Genomic DNA, 22430 nt, shown 5'->3' with positions numbered 1-22430 from the left:
TCATTCAAATGTACTATTTTTAACAACAAGAACACCTGAATCATAAATGTATGTTTTTCTTCTTTGAGCTACTAAAAATCAACTGCATTTTTAAAGTTTGTGTATACCTGAGACCAAAAAAAAGAAAAAAATTATAGGCTATCATTCTATGAAGTTTTAATGATCCAAGGATCCCTAAGGGACTGTTATAGGGCTGTTTCTTTATTTTCAGCATTTTAGCATGAAGAAATGAAGCTACACTTTAGGAAGCTGCTGTGTTGGAAAAAATTTTAACTGCCAAATAATTCATCCAGAAGCAGCATACTGTAGCAACCAGGGGTACCTAGAGTCCAGAATCAACACACTGCAGCTGCAGTCAATAGCAGCACCATAGCACAAGGCCAAGAGGACGGAAAATGTGACAGGTTATACCACAGAAGGATACCGAGGACAATGAACAATGAAGAATGAGTGGCGAATGTGGGGGGCAGGGCAGAAGAAGACACATCCCCTAACACAAAGAGGACAACAAACTGGGAACGAACTGACAGGACTGAAATTATGTAAAAACGAGGTCATTGTGAGAAATGAATACTAACTTCTAATGTCAGGCTCTTAAGAAAAGAAACAAGCTAAATTTGAACCTTTGATGAGTTCACATTTTAAAGAGAATACTTAGTTGTTGGCAAAGAATTTTTTCAAGCAGTGTTGAGGATAATAAGTAAAATTTGAACTTCTTATTCCTTATCATCAAAGAATATCATTCTTTCAATCTTTCCTGGGTAACAGAAAAAAAAAAGTCACTCTCTTTTGAAGTATTCAGATGAAAGTGCTAGGTGAGGAGAGAGCACTGGTGATAATTTGGTTGATCAACCTTATCTGTCATCGACATGATTAATGTTAATATATTTTATTACTGTGAATATTCCTGGAAAAACCATGAAATACTGTATCACTCATATTATCATACCTGGATACAGCATGTAAGACTATGTAGCCTGGAGCCAGGTTGAATCCTGGCTCTATCACATCATAGTCCTGCAACCTTTGCAGGTGACGTAGTGTTTCTGTGCTTCACTTTCCTTCCCCCTAGAACAAGGATACTATTTATACTTACTTCATAGTATAGTTGAAGGGATTAAATTAGTTACTCCATATAAAGCATTATATCAGTGAGGATCCCAACAGGAAATCGATGGCATACTCTATTCATTGAGAGCCTTTTTACAAAGATGTGGGACATTCCGGGGGGCCATAAGGAACAGCGCTGAGACCCGGTGCAAGTAGTAGTGGATTTGATATCACCCCTAGGGCTAAAGAGTACAAGGGGAAAGAAGGGTAACGAATCCAGAGGAGAGAGAATTATAGACAGCAGGCTGCCTTGAGAAGTAAGTGATCTTCAGTCTGAAGAAAACAGCCAATCCAAGGTGACCTTACAGGCAGAAACCTTGGGGGAAAGTGACCTCATTGTCCCTCCCCCTATGCTCTCCCACTGGGGCTTTCCATTGGCCGAAACCACCCAGCAGCCAGGGGTGGGGGGGCAGGAAGCAGATTGATGAACCCACCAGGCCCAACAACGAGAACAGAGACCAGGTGGAAAAGGGAAAATGGGAGGCCTGGAGGGGCAAACGAAGAGATCCAGCTCAAGCACTTCCAGGTACCGAAACCATCCAGTGATTATAAGCATCTTAGCTTCCACAAATATACATTAACTGCAATTAATTACATCATACCAGTCAGGACCAACTGTGAAGATTAGCTCAGCTAGGCTACAGTTCAAGATTAATATACCTATATTTTCACTTTGATTGATATAGACCAGGGATCAGGAACTCCTTATTTATTCAACTTATTATGATCCAGGAGAAAAGAAGTATCCCAGGAACTAGCAGTACCCTTTCTCAGATTGCCCAGCAAGATGCTGCCACAGTATTTTGCAACCAAGCCAAACCCATAATGAGAAGCATGGTAAGGGGCAGCCTGGGATGTATTCTCCTGAGCCTTGGGCTTCTACAACAGAACAAACGGAGAGTCATGAGGGGGAGGAGAAGGACTGTTTACAATCTGGATTTTTATTTATTGTGAATAAAGACTATCTAATTATGAGATATACTCATTGTAGAAATGCTTGGAAATAGCAACCTGAAACCTGCTTTCTTATCTCATCACTTAGAAATGTACTGTAAAAGGTATGAATATTTCGGGGCTTCCCTGGTGGCGCAGTGGTTGAGAGTCCACCTGCCAATGCAGGGGACACGGGTTCGTGCCCTGGTCCGGGAAGATCCCACATGCCGTGGAGCAGCTGGGCCCGTGAGCCATGGCTGCTGAGCCTGCGTGTCCGGAGCCTGTGCTCCGCAACGGAAGAAGCCACAATAGTGAGAGGCCCGTGTACCACAAAAAAAAAAAAAAAAAAAGGTATGAATATTTTGATATTATGAAAAGGTTAATTTTTTAAATGCAAAATGTAAGAATTAAACATCAGGTTATGAAATGCTTAATAATAATGCACATGTCCATATATATTTGGTCACAAAGCCAAATATAACACAAGGTGTCATTTTAAATTTTGTTAATCATCACATTTTTATTATCTAACTAATTCAAAGTATAAGAAACTGTGCATCATTTGGTAAGTGGGGAAAAGTAAAAACATTTCTTTGTATTTATGTAATTAGAATATTATTAAATTTTTATTAGAAATAAACTTTATAATGTAACATTTACTAATATAGTGACATAAGCTAGGATAATTCTTCCTTTTAATCTATATGCCAAATGATTACATAATTTAAAACATCCCTGAAGGGATTTTCAGTATTATATTACAATGAAAGAGCAAGTGAATCTAAAAGGGTGATAAACAGGAGTGTAATAGGGAAGAACCTTTTGTATTCTACTGATATAATATTACAAGTTAATAACTAAAGGGATGTTGTCTATAAGCTTAGATTATACATAATGGCCCATGTCTGGGAACCCTGCTTCCCAGGTAATGAGCATTATGCTAAAACATCCTGACCAGGCCCACCTGTGAATGACTGCAGGGAGGAAGAAATTAACACATTCCCTCTGAAAGCTGTTGGGAACCAGGAAGTGTTTGACTTTACTCCTTCTTTTAGTATAAAAAGAGTCTGAATTCAAACTCAGGCAAGATGGTTCTTTGGGGCACGAGCCCACCATCTTTCCAGTCTGCTGGCTTTCCGAATAAAGTTGTTATTCCTTGCCCCAGCAACTTGTCTCTCGATTATTGGCCTGTTGTGCAGCAATCGGTACGAGCTCAGACTCGATAACACTAGTATAAGGTAATGATGTAATCAGATAAAAAGGCAGAGGCTAATTCTTGTTAAGTCTTGCATGAAAGGCCTCAAATAAGGGGCTTAAACTTCACTTTGTAGACAACAGTAAGTCCCTGAAGGTTTTCAGCTGGGAAGGAATAAGATTGGTGCAATAGTTTAGAATGATGAACCAGGTATGCAAAATGGCCTGGGTAGCGAGAGCCTCGAACAGGAGGCCAGCTGGAAAAGCAGATGGGCAGGGGTCACTTGTGAGCAGGGGCCTGAACTGAGGGTACTGTGGGGAATGGACAGACAGGTGCAGACAAGAAAGAGAGAGACAGTGAGGGGAGGGAAAATGGAGGAGGAGGGGAGGGAGGGAGAAATGGACAGTGAAGAAGAATGGACAGGACTTGTTATTGACAAATGCAGAGGACAAGGGTAAAGGAGGACTCAAAATAACCTCAAAGTTTCAAGCATAAACATTGCCATGTGTCATTAATAGGAGAGAGATCAGGAGGAGGGGCAGATGGGTGACTGCATTAAGCTGATAAAACAACAAAGGGAGAAGACAACACCATCCAGATGGAATGGCCAAAGGCAGGGGAAAATGCAGGGACAGGAGAAATCCACTGATGGAGATGTGAACTTCAACGAAGAAAAAATGCAGACAATATCACAGCAACAAGGGCTGGAAGTAGGGTTGCCAGATAAAATACAGGATGCCCAGTTAAATTTGAATTTCAGATAAACAACAAATAAGTTTTTAGTATAAGTATGGCCCATGCAACATTTAAGACACATTTATACTTCAAGTTTATTCATAGTTTATCTGAAATTTAAAGTTAACTGGGTGTCCTGCATTTTCATTTGCTAAATCTGGCAACCCTAGCTTAGGAAGTGAAGTAGCAAATGAACTTCTGAAAGAGGCAGACTGAACTGGAGATAAAGGCCTAAGTGGTAAATTTAGTAAGAAGAAACCCAAACTTAAAACTAAAGAAAACAAGTCTTTCTATGTTCAAATTTTTTAAAACCACCTAATTTCCCCAAAGTAACCATTGCCATTCTTTTCATAACATGATGGCCACATGGAGATATGATGAACTTTGGTTTAGTTTAAGGTCACTGTAATAGATCATTTAGAATCATGCTCAAAAAGAATTTTATTGAGGAAGTTTCACACTTGCTTTTTCATCCGTACTTCCAATCTTAGAGAGGTTGAAAACATCAGGTAAATAGCAAACAGCTTTTCAATATACTGAAGTTGTGATATATGACTCTCCACAGTGAGTTCTTAAACACATTTGAGCATGTTTACAGTTCAGATAAAATATGTTATGTGCCTAACAAAGAAGAATGATGGCTTTATCACTGAGATATATCTGAACCTCTATTCATTACTTATTTTGTCAAGTAATCTCTAAGGGGAAATATTTCTACCATACCTATACTTTAATACATTTACTGGAGACTACTTAATATACAAGCCTATTGTACTCTTACTATTCCTTAAAGGAGATACAATGTGTGAGGTGAAACAGAAGAGTTACACTATTTTTTTTTCATGACAGAAGAGTGTGCTATACTTAAAATATACATAAGCCCTACTTTTAAAAGTGACACAACAGTGCACCAGCTAGTTAGATAAGAAATGAAGTAGCTTCTCAGCATCGAAAGGATAACTATCATAAACCTCACATATAAATTCACTTGAGGAAGAATGCGGTGGTAACGGGGTGACATGTGAGAAAGCAGTGGTCACATATGATGTAAGCGTAGAGCAGCAATGCCCAGATCAACATACACATATGCTTGGGGAAAGTCAGTACGTATAGTACATATGTGGCAGGACTCTGAGAAGATTCACCAGGAACCTCTTTAAAGCACATCTGAGGCCTTAGACAAGAGAAGGAAAGGAGCTCTTAAGGGCACCAAATTAGCACAGTCAGAGATTTTTAAGACTTTCCTAACTTGGAAATGGTCACATGGTCTTCCAGCTCCTGACCAATGCTTGTGCAATGGAGATGAAGTACGAGGCAGAGACTCCTTGTTGCCTCCCAGTAGTCATTCTCCCCTTCTTCCTTAGTAACCAAACCCCAGATTATAGCTGGGCATGTGGCCTCCCAACTAAAAGATTTACATTTCTCTGCCTCACTTACTGCTTGGTGTGGCCATGTGACTAAGTTAAGACTAATGAAATCTAAGTGGAAATGTCGTGTGGAAATGCCAACAGTTCTCTTTAAGAAGAAGCAGCTGCAATCTCCTCCTACTACTCATGCCTTCCTCCTTCCTACAAGGTGCATCTCTGGGCTGGAGTTCAAGAAGCCATCTTGTGCCACAAGGTGATGTGATAAAGAAGGTGGTCACAGACCTGCCCATGCAGTCTTGGACTGCCTACCTCCAGGATTCTTTTAAGTGAGATAATAAATGCTCATATCTTTAAGACCTATTAAGTTTTTCTGTCACTCACAGATGCATCAAGACCTCATGGATTCAACTCGAGAGTATATATATGTATGTAAAATATCCCAAAGTGTTTACAGCCTAACACATGGTAGAAACCTAACACATGTTAGTTCCTCTTTATCTAGTATGGCATCATCAGTCAAGCCAAAATCTACAGACACATGTCAACATCCCATTAACCAGGTAGACTGAGCTGTTAGATACCATAGAAGGACACAGCCAAAATACAAACAAGCTCTGTTCTCGTTCCTCATTTTCTATAGTCATCCTTGAAAGTCCTCAGGCCTTCAGTATTTCATAGGTATCTTCAGCTTGCTTTGGCTTTCTTTAAGTTGCCTACTTATTCAAGGCAGAAGTTTATCTGTCCAGCTTCTTTTCTTATCTCACTTCCTTGGGAACACCAACATCCTGTCCTTAAGCAGAACTTCTCCCCATCTCCAAGTGATACAGGTAGGGCCAACAGTGAGCCTAGGGGAATCTAGGTAAAGAGGGTATCCCATCCTCTAGTGATAGTGATTCATTTGGGCATGGGCATGATGCCAGAATCCTCACACGGACATTCTATTAACGTTAGTAGGAAAGATAAATGTCCTTTTTGAAGGTCGTGGTTCTGCAAACCTGTAAACTTGGAGCTGCCAGCCACAAGGAGGATACTGAGACTGAAGTCAAAACATTTCTAGGGGCTTCCCTGGTGGCACAGTGGTTAAGAATCCGCCAGCCAATGCAGGGGACATGGGTTCGAGCCCTGGTCCGGGAAGATCCCACATGTTGTGGAGCATCTAAGCCCATGCACCACAACTACTGAGCCTGAGCTCTATAGCCCACGTGTCACAACTACTGAAGCCCGCGTGCCTAGAGCCCATGCTCTGCAACAAGAGAAGCCACTGCAATGAGAAACCCGCGCACCACAACGAAGAGTAGCCCCCCGCTCACCACAACTAGAGAAAGCCCGCGGGCAGCAACGAAGACCCAAAGCAGCCAAAAATAAATAAATTAAATAAATAAATTTATTTTTTTAAAAAATTCTAGACTTCCTAGTAATGTAAGACAATAAATTTCTTTTTCTCTGATTTGAGGTAGGTTTTTATTTCTTGTCACTGAGACAGTTCAGTAGACTAACATTAGACAGGTCATTTTTCCAGGTTTCAATGACATATTAAGAATAAAATAGGGCTTCCCTGGTGGCGCAGTGGTTGAGAGTCCACCTGCCGATGCAGGGGACATGGGTTCGTGCCCCGGTCTGGGAAGATCCCACATGCCGCGGAGTGGCTGGGCCCGTGAGCCATGGCCGCTGGGCCTGCGTGTCCGGAGCCTGTGCTCTGCAATGGGAGAGGCCACAACAGTGAGAGGCCCGCGTACCGCAAAAAAAAAAAAAAAAAAAAAAAATAGTAAAATAGATAGGGAAACTATAGAATCCACAACTTTTTAGTATCTGCATTGGTATCTTCTTAGTACTGCAAAATTCTGATTCATATTACTCATATAATAGTAGTTATATAATATTACTAATATCACATGGAAACTGGGAAATGTTTGGAGCTATGTCTTCATCTAATATAGATATGAAACTATTGCCGTGATTTTCATCCTTCTAATTATATTTAAAGACGCTAATCATGCTTTTACATCATATCAACATTTAGAAAATAGTTTTGGTGTGCTACTTAAGTGTTTCATTATTTTGGTGGCTTCCTTGGAAATCTAAATTTTATTGTCCTGATATAAAAACTCCCTCTACCAGAAACATACAGATAGCACAGCAACTTTCAGTAATAATTTCTCCCATTAAAGAAGCAATTCCATTTTTTAAAAGTAGCAGGCAACACAAGTTTGTTATTTAAAAAATGGATACTTCCTACTTGTAACAATAATCCTGATTTTGTCTCAGTGAGAAGTGTTGGTGTTCTCATGATAAACTAACCAAAATTAAATCACAAATAAAAGAAATATTGATTTTCAAAGATCCTAGTGCTTGAGAGTGAAGTTAGTAAATACACATTTACACAAGTTAAAGATACATTTGAATTTCTACAGAGCTATGGATGAAGAATATTTTATATATGAATAAGAATAGTTCCTAATTCCTAACACCCTTGGCTATGCACCTAAATTAAGAGTGAAAATACAGACACTCCTAAGTGAAAACGTACTATACTTCTTTTATCATTTAGATTGAGGCAAAACAGGGTCTCATAAGAGATAAATATTCTTAACAAGCAAATAAAGAACTCAGCCACTGGGGCTTTATTTTTATTTCAATTGTTTAAGCTTTTATAACAAAGTTTCTAGTGTTCTGAAAGCCTTTTACAGCTATAATTATATGAACAACACAATTTAATTAGCATGCATTCAGTGTACAGCTCTATAATAGGAATTTTCATTAATTAAAATAGATGGAAATACAAAAGCATTAGCTGTAAACAATTTGAGTAATCAAGAATCTAATTTGTCTGTTGCACAACAAAGAAAAACATATTGCAGTTATGTGAATAAATTTGGCTTGCACAGCAACTGCATGTTTATCTAATAATTTCAGACTTCATTCATTTTAGAAATATTCACTGGGTATCTACTATACGTCAACATTGTTATAGGTCTTGGGAATCATTAGTGAATAGAACAGAAAAAGATTCCTGTCCTTATGAAGTTGACATTCTAGCAGAGGAGACAGATAATGTACAACAGACACAGTACATAGGTAAACTATACATGTCAAATGGTGATAAGTGCTATGGAAAAAAAAAAGGAAAATGTAGATTAATGTAAGGTGGTCAGCGGTAGCTGGGGAGACGGGTGGGCTGCAGTTTTCACTAGCTAGGGTGGTCAGGGCGTGCCTCATTAAGAAAGTGACATTTGAGCAAAGACTTTAAAGAGGTGACAGTGTGAGCTATGTGGGTATCTGAGGGAAGAGCATTCGAGGCAGAGAAAACAGCCAGGGCAAATGCCCTAGGGCTGAAGATCTGTGGACTGTTGAAACCTGAAGCCTAGAGAGCAAAGGGGAGAATATGAGAAGAAAATAAAAAGCTATAAGGTAAGGGCCCCTTTGTTTACAAGGGGGAAGCAGGAGAGCCTTTCTAGTAGGGCTAGTTACAATATTTGTGAGGCCAAAGACATAATGAAAATGCAGGGCCCCTTGTTCAAAAAGGAAAAAGTGCTGTCAAAGATATTAAAATATAAAGCCTTCTCCCTTAAAAATATTTTAGTAATTACAGCGATTACTTATAATTAGATGAATAATAGTATTACATGAGTACTGATAAGCTTCCAAATTGTAAAAAAATAATATGTTGGTGTTATAATTTTATATAACACAAAAATAATAATACTTTATTAATATATCTTGATTGATCATACAATTTTCCTGACTTGTTTTTCTATGTATGCATTTACTAGGTCATCGAAATTTGTATTTTGAGCAATTTCATTTTCAGTTGATATAACTGAAAGCTCTTAGCAAATGCAAGATCACAAATAATTTTTCTTTCAAAAGTTTTCCTTCTTGTGATGATAAGTTTTAGGATGTACTCTCTAAGCAACTTTGAAATATACAATACAGTATTATTAACTATAGTCACCATGGTAGGCGGAGGTGGTCAAAAGGTACAAACTTCCAGTTATAAAATAAGTAAGTCATGGGGAGGTAATATACAAATAATTTTTTAAAAAATTTTATTGGAGTATAGTTGATTTACAATGTTGTGTTAGTTTCAGGTGTACAGCAAAGTGAATCAGTTATACATATACATATATCTACTCCTTTTTAGATTCTTTTCCCATATAGACCATTATGTACAAATAATTTTTAATTTTGAGAAAGATCTTTCTGCTGACGTAACTGTTACTGGAGTTGTTAAGAGTATTTCACAAGCTGTGACAACACTGAGATAAATTTCCTATAAATTATTTCAAAATATAAAATTTAGTATATCTAAGCTGATGAATCTTATAAAACAATTTCTCTAAAAAGATTTAACTCTTCATACAAATCAGTTTCATGTTAGTTTGAATTTAATTTTTTTATAGATTTATTTTATTTATTTATTTGTTTGTTTGTTTGTTTTTGGCTGCGTTGGGTCTTCATTGCTGTGCTCAGACTTTCTCTAGTTGCGGCGAGTGGGGGCTACTCTTTGTTGTGTTGCGCGGGCTTCTCATTGCGGTGGCTTCTCTTGTTGTAGAGCATGGGGCTGTGGGTGTGCGGGCTTCAGTAGTTGTGGCACACGGGCTCAGTAGTTGTGGCTCGCGGGCTCAGTAGTTGTGGCTCGCGGGCTCTAGAGTGCAAGCTCAGTAGTTGTGGTGCACGGGCTTAGTTGCTCCGTGGCATGTGGGATCTTCCCGGACTAGCGCTCGAACCCATATGCCATGCATTGGCAGGCAGATTCTTAACCACTGCACCACCAGGGAAGCCCTGAATTTAATTTTAAATGCAAATACATACAATGCATTTTAATGTTTCCTCTGACATCTCCTGTAACTTGTGGAAGTTGAACAAGAAACCGAGTGGCTTTATAATTTGTACATAATTCAAAACACATGTTTATACATTCTATCACCATATCTATATGATTACAAGGAAAACTTTAATTTAAAAATTGTCTTCTTCATTAATTGGTTCATCTCAAGCTTCATATGAAAATATTGTCCTTTTCTGTTGAACGTGATGATCTTTAAATTTAATTTCTAAGCCTGCAGATATTTTCTTTACAATGTTGCAGCAGTTTTCAAAACTGAAAATTCTAACCTCTCTGAAGAATTCTGTCAACTCTCTGATATGCTTTATTGCCATGTCCATATAACCGCTTTTATTTTGTAATAACTTACTGATAAAGTTTGCAGCCTGAGCACCAGCAGTTCCTGTCCCAGTGCTAAGGCTGGAGACTTAAATACCAGATGCTGCTAGGACCAGCTCTGGGTACACAAGGGACAGCCAGCCTTGCATGCCTGTCCTGGTGCTGCTCCCTTGGGAAGCCCCTACCATCTTGAGTGGTCACTTCTGCTGATGCTATGGTGGTCACTCTCATTTATCTAGGTCCAAGCCCCAGCATGCCTGCCCCCTCAGGGTCCTGCGGTGCCCTGGACTGTTCCCAGGTGTGCAGCTGGCCAAACGCTACTGGGTGGGTGCTGCCTGCTGTGCCTGAGCTGAAAGGTCAAACAGGATGGAGACTGAAAGATGTCCACTGATTCAGCAACAGGAACATCACTGGTGAATTTAGTCAGGGCAACTTTTGTGAAATGGAAGGAAATACATAAACGCAACTGTGGGATACAGCAATTTCAGGATCAAAGGACTATGAAAGGAAGATCTATTCCAGTCTCAGCTCCACAGACTAATTACTGTGTGACCCTGCAGAAGTCAATTAAATGTTCAGAGCCCTGGTTTTCTCATCTAAAATGGGAATAATACCTAGCCACCCATAGGGTTATGGTAAAAATTAAGTGAGATAATACATGTGAAAGTGCTATAAGATTGGCAAAGATCTATATAAAATGAAATGTATTCACTGTTATCAAATAACAATAAGTAAATTTGTTCATGTTATTTAGCAAGAAGTACACTAAAAATCTGACCAAAACCACATGGCCAAGAATAGGAAAGGCCAAATTCACTGAGAATGATGGAAATTCTGCTAAAAGAGCTCTGCTCCAAGGAAAGCAACTTTCAAATGAGGAAGATATTTAGATCTGCAAGTGATAAAGCACTAGCTAAATTTACTGCTATAGTTTCTCCAACAATTTAAACAACATGTTTTAACTATGGTTGTGCTTTTTGCCACAGTCAATTATAAATGCAAATAACTAGAGTAAAAATCCTGCCAGTTGTAATCAATCACTACGCATTCGTGTAGGAAGGATTTCCCAGACGGCTTTGCATTCTGTTTGCTTTCTTTGCATATCATTCTTTGGGAGGATATGAAGGTGAATAGTAATAACTAGAAGTATCTTTGGACCATCTGTAAATGTATCCTCAAATCCTGAAATAAAGATCTATGGTAAAACTGCAAACTTGTGCCTCAGGAGAAACCAAAGCTAAAGACAGTCAAGGGGAAAAAAATCCATAAAGAAAAACATTCATAACTCAGTAAAATCCTGAATTGGAATGAAAAATCTTTGTCTGTGGAAATGTTGGTGAGGAGCCAAAAATGGATGATAGCTAATAGTTATTGAGCACATACTATGTACTGAGGCATATGTTTTTCATGTATAGTCCATTTGATCATGGCAAATGAAGTAGCTATTACGGTATCACTTTCCCCATTTACAGATTAAAAACTGAGACACAGAGAGATTAAGTAACTTGCCCAAGCCACACAGCTATTAAGTATTAAAATTGGGAGCTGAACCAAGCTTGTATGGCTCCAAAGCCCACAGTCTTAATCAATGTGTTATACAGTCTCCCACAATTACTTCTTCAGAGAGAATTATAAAGTTCCTAAAATTACTTAATTACGTAACAGTCTAAATCATTTCTGATGTCTCTGCTACTTTCTAATCTTCCTAAAAATGTTAACAACAGAGTATTAAACCAAGATGGGTCCCCTTTTTAACATGGGGCCCTGTGTTACTACATACTACACCCATGAAGCCTGCCCTAGCATTAGCATAAAGTGCTTTGATTTATTTTATAAATAAGCGGAATGTAAATTATAAACAAAGACCAATTTTGGAATTGGAAAGTTGTGTAGAGTACACCTCAGATCTCTGGGAAAGATATCATTAAAGACAAATACCACGAGTACCCCCTCTGTTCCTATCCCCCAACCCCTCTCAACCTGTATTAAGCTTTGTACCAAGATCAGAGAATCCCAAACTTTAGTTCTAGTTTAGTGCATCAGAATCACTTAGAGGGTGATTTAACAATCTGTTGTTAAAACACAGATTGCTCTGATTTAGCAGGTCTGGGTGAGGCCCAAGAATTTGCATTTCTAATAAGTTCCTAGGTGACACTGATGCTGTTGGTCCAGGGATCCCACTTTGAGAACCATCAGACCAGACAAAAAGGCAGCTATCTGTAGTTTCATTTTCAATTCACTGAAAAGGCCTCTGTCCAAATAATATCTCAGGAAGGAACCAGAAGTAAAACTCCTTTTACAAGAAATAAAGTCCATCACTATGCATTCACCAAGAAAGGGAAGGCTACAGCTCCCAATAGATAACCCTCTATGTGCTAGTTCTATCACTCAACAAATATTCATAGAGTAGGCAGTATGTATTTGACACTGTTTTAGAAGTGGGGTATACAACAGTGAACAAAGATAGACCCCGTGCCTTCAGGAAGTTTATACTTGAGTGGGCGGAGACAGGCAATAAACAAATTTAACAAGTAAATACGGCGTATAGTATGTTAGTTGGTGTTACATGCTATAAAGAAAAATAGAGCACAGTTAAGGAGCGAGTGTGGGGTAAGAGCTATTCTTTCACGTCGAGTGGTCAGGGAAGGTCTCACAGAGAAGACATCTGAGCAGACACCTGGAGGACAGGAAGGGACAAGCCAGGAGCAAACCTGGGAGAAGAGGGGTCTAAGCAGAGGGAAGAATAGCAAGTGCAAAGGTCTTGAGCTGGGAACACACTTCATGTGTTTGATGAATAGCAATATAATGTTTTAAATTATTATGAATGAGGGAAATTTTCTACTGTCCTCAAGGATTAATGGGAAAAATGATACTGAGTGTGTGAATGTCAGAAAATTTGGAAGAAACAAGGAGAGGTCTCGCCACACTCAATATGCAGATAACTTCTCCATTCTGGTATCACAATGTTTTAAGAACACACTTTCACATAATGTAGAGGTTAAATACAAATGTGCTTCCTCACCCCTTGGGTGGGACAATGCTGAGGCCTGTTCCTCGCAGTCCCCCAGGGAACACCAGTGGGATTGAGTCCCAGTTGCCTACAGTGGTAACCTGCTCTTTAATGTACCTGCCGTGGCTTCCTTTCCTTCCCCACCTCACTTCCCCACGACCTGACTGGTGCTTCCTGGGCTCACCTTGCAAGTAAACTACTTCCACTCAAATACTGGCCTCAGGATCTGCTTGAAGGAGTAGGTTGGCAGCCTAAGACAAGTACCTTCCAGCTAAGGAGTCACATCGCTGTGTGAGGGCATCTCTGATCCACTTGTCAGTCTTTTTTTTTACTGTCTTTAATTCAAGCAATGCCTTTTATTTTACCACTGGCCCAGCAATTTTCATCACATGTATATGCTCTGTCACAGAACTCATAGTCCCCACAATCAAATGGCTTCATAAAACTCTCAGGCCATTTTTTCAGAGGTATTTGATCAAATGAATTACAAATAGCTTTAACATGTAGTTATCATTGCAAAAATGATGGTATCATGCAATTTCTTGATTGGTCATTCTTAAGAGACATCCAGATTGAGACTCATTTGTTTATGTACAATAATAAAATCCATATTTTAAAAGTGCATCCTTAGGGCTTCCCTGGTGGCGCAGTGGTTGAGAGTCCGCCTGCCGATGCAGGGGACACGGGTTCGTGCCCCGGTCCGGGAAGATCCCACATGCCGCAGAGCGGCTGGGCCCGTGAGCCATGGCTGCTGAGCCTGCACGTCTGGAGCCTGTGCCCCGCAACGGGAGAGGCCACGACAGTGAGAGGCCCGCGTACCGAAAAAAAAAAAAAAAAAAAAGTGCATCCTTAGTACAATCTCTGCTTGTTTGATGGACTGCTGCTGCTCTCTCCAAGTTCATTAGCTGTGGGTGGAGTGGCATTACTATCCCCTTCCTCATTAAGATCTTGGAGTACCTCAAGGTCATGCTGTTACATAATTCCGGGGTTTTAAGCTGATATGTGTTCCTGTTTTTAAACACAAAGCCATGTTTTCAGTTGAAAGTATGATTTAAAAAGTGTTAAAACATTAAGAATATTAGTAAAATCACAAAAGCCATAAATGTGATTTATAAGGAAATTCAGTGTAGCAGGAAGTGGAGCCAAGTACAGGTACATGTTTATAAACAACACATCTGGTAAGTGGAATTGTGGCCTGAAGTTGAACAGATCTGTGGGAGCCAAGGGGTTTTTGTACAATTTTGTGGCTGACCAGTGTTTTCTGCTTGAAAGCCAACTTTGAGAAAAATAAAATATTTACTGGCAGCCATGTTTGGGTGAATGTCTAATGAAATTAGCTTTTTGAGACCCATGGGGGAGAAGTTCTAGTCTAATCATTCAGATTACTGAATTTACTGAATAGAAGGACATCATAAAACAAATGACACTAAAATTTTCATACCTGGGAATATTAATGTTTTATTTTGAAATAATTATAAATTTACAGGGATTTGCAAAAAGATTACAGTGTGGTTCGGTGTACCTTCACCCAGTTTCCCCCAATGGTTATATCTCGCATAGCTATAGTATATTATCAAGACCAAGAAACTGACATTGGTACAATACATGTGTAGAGTTCTATGCCATTTTATCACATGTGTAGATTCAAGCAACCATCACTGCAGTCAAGATACAGAACTATTCCATCACCACAGAGATCTACTGATGTTGACACTGTACCAGTTTGAATGAAGTATAGAAACCTTACTTCCCTTTAAATCCCTTTACCCTCCCCATTTGTAACTGTCATCAGACAATGCTTTGTTTTTTGCTTCATCAAACACGATTTTTCAAACTCAAGAGAAGAAAAGTTTATTTTATTAGTGTATATTTTTGTTCTCTCTCTCATTCCTTCTTTTGTTCTAATGTTCCAAGATTCATTCTTTTTTCATTTTCCTTCTTTTTAAGAACTTCTTTTATCCCTTCTTTTAGGATAGATATGCTGGCAACTAATTCTCTTAGTTTTCCTTTGTCTGAAAATGTCTTTATTTCCCCTTTATTCCTGAAGGATAATTACACTGGGGACAGGATTCTGGGCTGACAGTTCTTTTCCGTCAGCACTTGAGAATATTCTGCTACTTCCTGCTAGACTCCACACTTTCTGATGAAAAATACACTATAATTCAAATTATTTTTTCCCTGTAGGTATCATTTCTTTCTCATTGTTTTCAGATTTTTTTTCTTTGTCTTTAGTTTTCTGAAGTTTAACTAATATTTGTTTTAAAGTGGATTTCTTTGAGTTTATCCTGTTTGGAACTTTCTCAGCTTCATAAAGTTCTAGGTTCATGCCTTTTGCCAAATTTGGGGAATTTTCAGTCTTATTTCCTCAAATATTTTTCAACTATACTCTTTTTCTCCTGTCTTTTGGGACTTTGACAACATGAATGTTAGATCTTTTGCTGTAGTTCTCACAGGTCCCTGAGGGTCTGTTCATTGTTTTCTTTTTTTCAGTCTATTTTCTTTCTGTTATCCATACTTGGTAATTTCTATTGTTATATTTTAAAATTTATTAATTCTTTCATCTGACCTCTCCATTCTGCGGTTTTTAATTTCAGTTATTGTACTTTCAGTCTGAAATTCCAATTTCATTCTTCTTTATATCTTCTATTTTTTTTGCCAAGATTTTATATCTTTTCATTTGTTTCAAACATGTTCATGATTGCGCACTGAAGCATTTTTAGGATGGTTGCTTTAAAATCCTTGTCAGATCATTCTAAGATCTGTGTTATCTATGTTTTAGCACCTGTTGATGGTTTCTCCTTATGGAAGTTGGTATTTTCCTAGTTCTCAATATTTCTTATTTAATGCATAATTTTTCATTGTATCCTGGAGAGTTTAGGCATTAGTTACTGAGATTCTAGGTCATACTTAAAACTTCTATTTTAGCAGGTCTCTTCTGACATCATGCTACTGCCAGGTGGGGGTAAGGGTCCCGGTTCACCACTCTGCCTCTCTTGACACCTGTGGAGGGGCCTCATTCCTGTGGACAGAGGTGAGATTTCAGGCTCCCTTCTAGACCTCAACCGACACCTCCCTGGACGAGAAAGGGAGGGGCACCTTGTGATGCTCAGTGACCTCACAGCAGGGTGGGGAGGCCTTGATACTGCTGGATGGTGGTGAACTCCAGGATCCCTAAGAGACTTCCACTGACAACCTGAGGGAGGGGAGAAGGGAAGCTGTTACCTCCAAGTGGGGAGGAAAGTCCTCCCACTCCTCAGATACCACCCTGGCAGCAGCAGAATGGGGTGCCTTGTTACAGCCCAGCCTTTGCTGTCTGGGTGAGGGTGGGGTCATGAGTTTTTCCATGGTATTTGGATGGAGCAGGGCAACCAGTATCTAAAAGTTTCTGTCTCACTGGGTTTCCCCCTTTCCTGGTGCCTTGGCTATAGAGAGCAGATTTTTTTTGGCACTTTTGTCTAAGTCTACTGGTGTTTCTGGGTTGCCAGTTTCTCCAGCATCCAGTCTGGGATACATGAAGCAACAAAACAAAACAAAACAAAAAGACACAGGGAACTCACGGCTGTGTCACTCCTTTAGGTCCTGAAGTCCCCTGGCCAGTCTACCTACTTATCTCCACCTTTCAGGGTCTTCTTATATTCTTTTATATATAACACCCAGAGCTTTTAGCTGTACTTAGTGAGAGGATTAGAGAGAAGTATGTTGACTTCATCTTTGCCTGGAGACAGAAGTGACTGGCCATAGTTTTAAAGTGGCAAAAAGAATAAAGATTTCTAACTTTTCAACCCTTAGACTGAATAGGGCATTGACGTTCACAAAGTACATTCATATTCATTGCTTCTTTTCATCCTCAAAACAACCTGGAAAATGTAATATTATTAGCATCAACCTTTCTCAGATGGTGGAACTGGTTCCGAAGTGAGAGGCCTGACCCAGAGTCACATAGTGAGTTAGTCACAGGGCTGAGGCCAGAATTAGATTATTCTACTTGTTGCCAAATTTTTTGAGCCAGATGAGGTAGAAGCATGAGTACACAGAGGTGAATAACTGGCTAATAAGATTTATTTTAAACACTCTTCTGTGGCCCTCCTTCTCTCCCTGTCTGGTCCTCTTGTCTTGAAGGTGCAGGATCTATTCTCTGCCTGTGCAGCAGGACTGGGCAAGCTACGTGACCCACAGCATCATCAGCAAAGTCTGTTTCCCAGGGCACAGGTGAGAGCCCTGCTGGGCTTAGCCCTGGCCCCACTGGAGTGTGGGACTGCCCCTCCCATGAGGAAATCCCTCTACCAAGCCCTGGCCTCCCACCCAGCCAGAGCACAGGTGGACAGGTATTCTCCAACATTCTTCTCCAAGTCTGAGGTGGTAGCCCTGGGAGCTTTCTTTTCCCCTTCACCCTCTTCTTCTCATAAATTGAAAGGCTGCCCTTGATATTGTTCATCATTCGTGAAATCAAATGTTAAAAAGCAATGGTTCACAATAGGTTTTCAGAAACCATCCTGGCTGGCCTTGTTGCAGTGCAGAGGCTTTAGCTGCCCAGTGGCGCCAGCTATGGGGACCTGTATCTTGGGCGCAACCAGTCCTCCTGGCAGTGTGCGCCCTATTCATTTTGGTCAAACCATGTTCTTCTCTAACACCAAATTTCCAAACTTTTCCAAAAGCACTCACTGTACCTAAAATGAATTTCCTACACCCCAAGCTTTTAGGTAAAGCATAAGATTGGCTGGAAAACTGGGGTTCTGCAGATTTACAAGTGCATGTGATAAAACCCCCGAAAAGTCTAGATTTCAAAGTTTTCTGCCTAAATCTTTAAGTAAAATTCATACTCCAGAATGATGTGCTGCATTCAGCTTGTGGCTTCAGGTATCCCCTGATAGAGCACCACATACTCCCAAGATCAATGCACTCCAGCTTGAAAAGCATAACACCAGGTAAAATATCAAGTAAAGCTACAACCTCTTTTATATGGTGCAGTACCATACACTAAACACATCTGTGGACCTACTAAATTTTATCTTTCCAAAAAATTATTCCAAAACCAGTGAGCAAAATTAATATGCTAGAAGGCAGTTTTTACCTGTTACTAAACAACATCAGATATATTTCAGAAAAATCAAAGTTCAGAAGAGGCGGAATGTACTTCCTAGTGGAGATGTGCTAAATAACAAATAACCACAAAGATTCTTTTACTTAATTTCCCATGATACAAATTTAGAGCTTTATAAATTCTCACCACCAGTCCTGCAATTCTGCAGTCATGGAGTCATATCACTGATCTGAGTTAAGTAGGAAAAGATGCGTCTAAATTAGTAAGATTCCTGAACTACAGAATTTTGGAAAGAAATGTGATTAATTTTATTTAGCTTTAATTGTACACAGTAACCAGAATTAAGCTACAGTAGGTTAACCCAGTAGAGCAGCCTTAAAGGGACAGTGTAAGATGAACTGGATTTACACTGAGCATGTGTTCCTGGAGACTAATCTTCACCAGAACAGCAGGCACTTCCATTTAACATCGAAAGTGGCACAGCTTCCATTCACCAGGCCTGCCAAATTATATAATTCTTAAAAAAATATTTTTCAATTTACGGGATAAATGTGACTTCAAATATTGTGTATAAATGAGACTTTATTGATACCTTGTATTTTACCAAAGTCCCACAATTCAAGTTTTCCTAAAGTGTGAACATACTATATATGACATATATAAAGGCAATGAAAACAGAGATTCCCCCAGGCTCTTAGTTTAGTGTTAATTTCCTTGATAACCCTCTCCTCTGCAGATGAATCAGAGAGAGACATGAGTCTGCCTCCATCTATCCATCCACTATTGAAGAACACTTTCCTGCAGAGTAGGAGCCTGGATTAGTGACGCTGACCAGAGCCCTTGGTGGTGAGCAACACCCAGGAGGAAAGAGTGTTCTCACACCCAGCAGACAAGCTCAGGGCACACCATTCCTTCACCACAGACACTAGGGGGACTACAGTGAACAGAAACAGCATTCCCAAACAGACAACAGCACTCTCAAATGACAGAGGTGAGCCCACCACTGAGAATCACCAAACATCTGAGGAAAGTCTGTACCGGGAAAGCAACGCACCAACCTCAACAATAGAAGAACATTCACATAAAGAGGAAGTACATAGAAAGAAAAGCCAGTGTTTCCAAGAAAGATAATTTTCTTCAGAAGGAAAAGGGAGCAGATCATATGAATAAACAAGAATAGACTTTTTTTCATTTCCTACAAATGAAAAATAAAATTGTAAAAACTAAAAATTTAAGAGGTAGGTGATAGAGAATACACATGGCTGAAAAGCAAACCACCATCCTGGAAGACTGAGTAACAGTTTCTTTCAGAACTCGGAACCAAAAGACAAAGAGGTGGGAACTATGAATGGACAGTTGTAATATTTGAAGGATAGAACTGGTAGTTCTGGTGGTTCCAGAAGTTCCAGAAAGACAGAATAAATAAGTTGGAGGGAAGAAAATTAATTTTTGAATCATCAAAGAAATTAGCAATGTGATGACCCCTGAGCTTGAATATAAGGGTTTTCAGATTGAAGTGGCTGAATGAGAGACAAGAATACATGAATATATGTAAAAATAGCCATACCTAGACAATCAATAGACTCACTGATATAAAATTTCATAAAAAGAAAAAGAAAAACATCCAGGAAAAAAGGGTATTTCCTAAGAAGAAATAAGAGCCAGATTGACACTGACATCTACTCAGCAACACTGCATACAAAGAGACAATGAAGCAATATCCTCATAGCTATGAGAGAAAGGAATTTTTAACCTAGAATTCTATACCCAGTCAAACTGTCATTTAACTGTGAAGGGGAATGAAAAGCTTCAGAAAGCTCCCCAGTCTTGAACTCTCTCTAAAAACTTATTAGAAGATGATCATCAGCAAAACTACAAGGGAATCCAAGGAATAGACATAAGTATAAGAAACAGTGATAAGCAAAGAAACATAACTTAGAGATAAGTTTAAGCAAATGCTGATAATGAAAATGATTTTTGACAATCCTGAATAAAATTATCAGTAGATCTCAATACCTAACATGCTGGGAAAGTAGGAAAGGCAAAGTAAAAGTGTGCTAAGGTCCCTGCCTGGGGAGAAGAGAGACAGACAGGCAGGCAGATGGAGGAAGTTCAGATGTTGAGAAAAAATACAAATAAGTTTTAATATCTAAATTTAAACCACACAGAGGTGTGTACACCTTGAGAGAGAAAATGGAAAGTGGCAAAAACAACAAAGAGCACAGTCAAACCAACAAACAGCATGAAAGGAAAAAAAAAATAGAGAGTATGATAAATAGAAAAAAAAAAAACCTGAGAGGATAGCTCTAAACACTATTACAGTAATCATAATAAATATTAACAGGTTAAAGTTACCAATTAAATACAAGGGACTCTGAGTTTAGCTACAAAGGCAAAAGCCAAATATATTTTATTTACCAGACCTATATTTAAAGACAAAATGACACAGGGCAGTTAAGAGATCGAGAAAGATAAAGCAGATAAAGGCTAACAAAAATAGTTTCAGGAAAAATGGGATACAAGAATAAAAGTATTAAAAAGGACAGTGAGGAATGCTTCCTACTGATGAAAGATATGATTCACTAGGACCAACTTGAGCAGCCTGGATAAAAATGCTCTTGCCTGTCATTTTTGAAATCCTATCATCATTGGGCTGGGCATCTTTGTCAAGTCAGTGAACAAAACAAATAAATCTCCAGCCTTCAATGGAGCTTTTGTTCTAGTAGCAGACAGAGAAACAAAGCAACTAGTAAGTAAACTATATAGTACATCAGATGGTGATAAGTGCTAAAACAAATAAAATAAAATAGGGAAGCGTGACAGGGAATGCAGTTTCAATCGGGTACTAATAAAGGAAGGCCTTCCTGAGAAGGGGATACATGAACAAAGACTTCAAAAGAGCTGAGGAAGCAACTAAGCAGATTTCTGAAGGAAGAGAATTCCTGGCAGAGGGCACAGCAAGGGCTCAAGGGTGAAGTGGGCTCAAGATGGGAGAGGCAGTCAGTAATGGGGGGAAAAAACAGACATCCATGAAACACAAACTAAGGTCCCCTCCCCGAATGATTTTAGAAAGGCTCAAAATAAAACACATGGGATGGGCTACCTGAAAAATGACATAACCCGAAACATTACTAAAAAGAAGAGAATTTTAGAAATGTGTGACATCCAGTCAAGGAGACCTGAATTTAGTCTAAAGAGATGCTGTTGGATTGTGACTACAACTAAAATAGCTTAAGCCTACTCAATTATATTCTACCCACTGTGATGGAAGACAGTATAAAGAGAGAAGGGCTTAACAAGTTTAGGGATCTGATGGACAGCATGGTGACTGTAGCTAATAGTATTTATAAATGTTAAAAAGCTGCTAAGAGAGCAAATCTTAAATGTTCTCACCACAAAAAAAGAAATGGGAACTATGTGACAAGATGGAGGTGGTAGCTAATATTATGGTGAGAATCATTTTGCAACTTATAAATGTGTCAAATCAACACATATACCTTAAACTTACACAATGTCATGTGTCAATTATATCTCAATAAAGCTGGTAAAAAAGAGAGAAGGGCATGCTTTGAGTAGGATTCATGAGATAGGAGTCTGGGAGACAATGTGTGTCAATATATTTTCAGCAATGTCATGGTTGAGGGTGAACTGATCAGTGGACTTGAAAAATGGGTTTACTTAGCAGACATATTTTTCATTTGAATAGTAAAGATAGATATATCTGGGGTTAATTAGGTCATAAAATCACCCAAATGATTTCAGGATCAGAAAGCAACCTTATTACTAGTAGTTTCCCATATAGACTCCCTACAGAAAGAGAGTGTGCTTATCTAAGGGCTTGAGAGTCTAGTTCCAAGGAGACTTTGCCAACATAT

At 39.1% G+C, this 22430-nt stretch overlaps 1 protein-coding gene across 1 annotated transcript in view; it reads right to left on the bottom strand.

Annotated features, from left to right (window-relative positions):
- Positions 1–22430, bottom strand: part of KIF6 (kinesin family member 6) — a 402079-nt gene that overhangs the window by 369845 nt on the left and 9804 nt on the right. The gene's annotated exons all lie outside the window — the stretch shown is intronic.

This window comes from Mesoplodon densirostris, chromosome 10, assembly GCF_025265405.1.
Source record: "Mesoplodon densirostris isolate mMesDen1 chromosome 10, mMesDen1 primary haplotype, whole genome shotgun sequence".
In the NCBI taxonomy this organism is placed as follows: domain Eukaryota; kingdom Metazoa; phylum Chordata; class Mammalia; order Artiodactyla; family Ziphiidae; genus Mesoplodon; species Mesoplodon densirostris.
The sequence above is the reverse complement of the archived record's forward strand: the minus strand, read 5'-3'. Positions and strand labels throughout refer to the sequence as shown.